This window comes from Pteropus alecto, unplaced genomic scaffold (assembly GCF_000325575.1).
Source record: "Pteropus alecto unplaced genomic scaffold, ASM32557v1 scaffold71, whole genome shotgun sequence".
Classification (NCBI taxonomy): Eukaryota; Metazoa; Chordata; class Mammalia; order Chiroptera; family Pteropodidae; genus Pteropus; species Pteropus alecto.
In genome coordinates, this window is record NW_006433024.1 from 9,854,989 (window position 1) to 9,858,418 (window position 3,430).

Here is a 3,430-nt window from a genome sequence, read left to right on the forward strand (position 1 = left end):
ATAGATGTATCTTTAACATCTTATTTTATCCTTTTCATGCTAATGCTATTTAAACTTTTATATGATGTTCATAAATATGTAATACCATTTATATATTTAAAGACTGCTTACAAACTTTTCAAGGACACAGACTCCCTTCATTTCAATCATAGTAAATCCCTCTGACATTAATAGGAATTCCACATAAGTAGGAAAAGGATGAAAGAGCTCTTAAAACTTATACTGCTATAAAATATACTCAAATGCTTGTTGAGCTCCTTTATTCATAGAGTTCAGTAAGTCAAATAAAGTGTAAGAAACTGTATTCAAAATGTGGATCTAAGTTAAAAATATGAAACACAAGGCCAACTTGAGGCAATTTTCCGAAGAAAATTCTTCAGATCAGATTTATCTAACAAATTCACATTCTGGCCAATGTGGCTTGAAACATCTTTATGTCAGTTAAAAACAATTTTACAAGACCTAGTAAGAGAGACCTGGGCAGAATTGGGAAAAACTATGGTATTATGTTTCAGTTAATTTCTACATCTTTATGACTTTCCCCCGTGCTCTGAACCAGCCCTCTGAGCCACCAAGGGCTATTCTGTGGAGACTCACTTGAGCTGACCACTATTACAGGCTCTAAGACTGTACTTGGGTATAACATTAAAGAATTTAGAGCTGGAAGGAAATAAAATTCTCAACTCTGGCTACAATTCTGAAGGTTGAAAATCAAAAGGTCATAAAATTCAAATGCTTTTCCCAAAGTCAAATAAGCTAACACTAATTCCAAATCTGTGGTTCATTTTGTGGCCTATTCAGGGTATAGGAATCACGTTTGGAAAGTTCGCTTTTCTTGTTATAAATTAGCAAACTAATTTGACCTAAGATAATGATGGTGTTTAGATCACATTGCCTTATGCGAATTTCCTAATATGTGTATAATCTATGCTATATGAGCAGGAAACCGGTTAAAAACAGGTTTAAAATGCAAGTTTATTTCAGTTACTGATTGTAGCTATTTATGTCAAGCCAAAACAGATTAAAAAACACTTTGATTCCTATCAGTTTGTGTTAACATAGAAGAGAAACAAGGAAAAGCATGGAGAAAGAAACTAGTCTTCCAAGTAGACTTTTTCCACGCAGTTAGCCTCTCAAAGTGCAAACCACAAAGCCGACCATGAAGGCAGAGTGGTCAGGGCATCTTCTGGACAGTGTGTGGAGCTAGGGTAGTATAAGGAAGAAGGCTGACATAACAGACAATTCTAATTTGGTTGGTCTAATGTGGGAGCCTAGTCAAGCAAAATTTTAAAAGGCCCCATTTGATACTGGTACTAACCCCTGTTCATAATCCTTGTTGACATGCAAGTAAAGAAAAATCACTGGGCCTCTGAAGACCCAGTGAAGTTCAAAAGTAAGAAACTACCTAGAAAAGGGGTCAACACTCCAATAATTTTAATTTAAAAAAATAAAAAAAGGAAAAGGAGTCAACAAACTTTTTCTGTAAAGGGACAGATAGTAAATATCTTGGGTTTTGCAGGCCATAGTCTGTGGCAACTAGATAAGAGTTGCATTGTAGCAGGAAAGCAGCTACCGTAGTTTTCATAGTGCAAAAGCAGCAGGGATACTATGTAAATGAAGGGGCGTGGATGTATTACAATGCAACTTTATTTACAAAAACAGGTGGCTGAGAGCTGCAGTTTGCCCACTCCTGAATAATCAGAGGAACCCTCTAAAATAAATTTACTATAAAAACAAGACAAAAGTTTAGAAATTTTTCAGATTCTTATTCCCAATAAGATCTAAGAATAAATTGCATTAATGAGAGCAAAATAAGCATTCATAAAAATGAAACAATTTGAGAATGGAAAAGATTGGATTTAAAAGATTATTACCAAATTTAAAATTGCACTAAAGGCAATACACAAAAAGTTAGAAGCAGGGTTTCTAAAACAGGAAGCAAATTTAGAAATTTAACCAAAATAAAGAGAGAAACAATAAAGAACAATAGAGAATAAGGAATAGGTGTATGGAAGAAAGAGATGTTAATAAGAATTACTAAACAGACTAATGGAAAAGAAGGAATAATTAATCAAATGAAAAAAATATTTCTGAGCTTATAATTTAGCAAGAGTGGAGAATAGGGCATATATCAGACAAAACAAGATATGCCATGTCTTGATAATTGTTGAAGCTGAGGGATGACTACTATTCTTTCTATATTTGTAAGATAAGTATTTTTTTCTATTTTTCTAAATTTCCATAAAAAAACAGAAGTTTAAGTTAGGGTTTCTCATAATTACAATATAATACATGTTAATTTTTCAAATTATCAAAATAAAGCACCACGCTTGCTTCAGCAGCACATATACTAAAATTGGAATAATACAGAGATGTTAGCATGGCTTCTGCACAAGGATGTCATACAAATTTGTAAAGCGTTTCATATTTTTAAAAAATAATCATAATAAAAAATTTTAAATAAAGCACAAATAAGAAATCAAACCTAAAATCTCACTACCCAGATATTATCCCTATCAATATTTTCATTATCTATCCTTCTAGTACTCTATCTCTAATCACATATGTGTTTATAAAATCGAGATCATTTTACACACACTGCTTTGTATCTTGCTTTTCCTTGCTTGGTATTATGAAAATATTTTCAATCTGTAATTCCATTTTAACTTTCCTGATTAAGTCCAGTAAAAAAATATGTGTTTGACATTATCTTAAAGCCCATACACACAGGCTTGTTATAATTTTGCAGCCGAACTTCAATTAATATGGTTAGAAATGTTTATATTTAATGCAAAATGTAAACACCCTAAGTATACAAGGACAATTCAGTAATTAAAATATGGTACTTTCAATGAAGTAAGATTAAGGAAATCTGTGTGTTTGTGTGCAATCAACTGAAATCAACTCCAGCTAACATAAGCAGAGAGGAATTTATTGGTAGGGTGTTGGGCAGCTAGCTCACAAAATCGATAAGAAGCCTGGAGGAGGAACTTCAGAAAATGGGCAGAAGCCAAGAAAGCCTGAGCAGCAGGAGCCACAACCCAGACAATACCAAAGAAACAGCCTGGCTAGAACATTGGGGGAAGTCACACCATAGGACATGACTGACATCAGACACTCAGCACCATTGCAGATTCTTGCTGTCTTTGCTATTATAAGTAATTCCTAAATTGTTTCTGCATCTGTGTGTTACTCCCTCAAGTTTCAAGGCCCTGAGATGGAGTGCCCAAATCCTGGAGCTTATATAAGGTGCCCTTACCCTGGCTGCCCCAAGCCAGAGAAAGGGAAGATCACTCATCTTTGGTTTCAGTGCTGTAAGGCAGGGCCCTGCATCCCATTAAGGTTGCACACAATAGGGAAGTGCCCCTAAATAGAGAGTGGATGTGGGAGGAATATGTACGTATTGTATGTTTATATATAATATATAATA

At 34.3% G+C, this 3,430-nt stretch overlaps 1 non-coding gene across 1 annotated transcript; it reads left to right on the forward strand.

The window, feature by feature from the left end:
- Nucleotides 1–2,330: 2,330 nt before the first annotated feature.
- On the forward strand, nucleotides 2,331–2,432 carry LOC112476730. The gene has a single exon (XR_003045189.1). It is a non-coding gene; the product is annotated as a U6 spliceosomal RNA (small nuclear RNA).
- The last annotated feature ends 998 nt before the right edge of the window (nucleotides 2,433–3,430 follow it).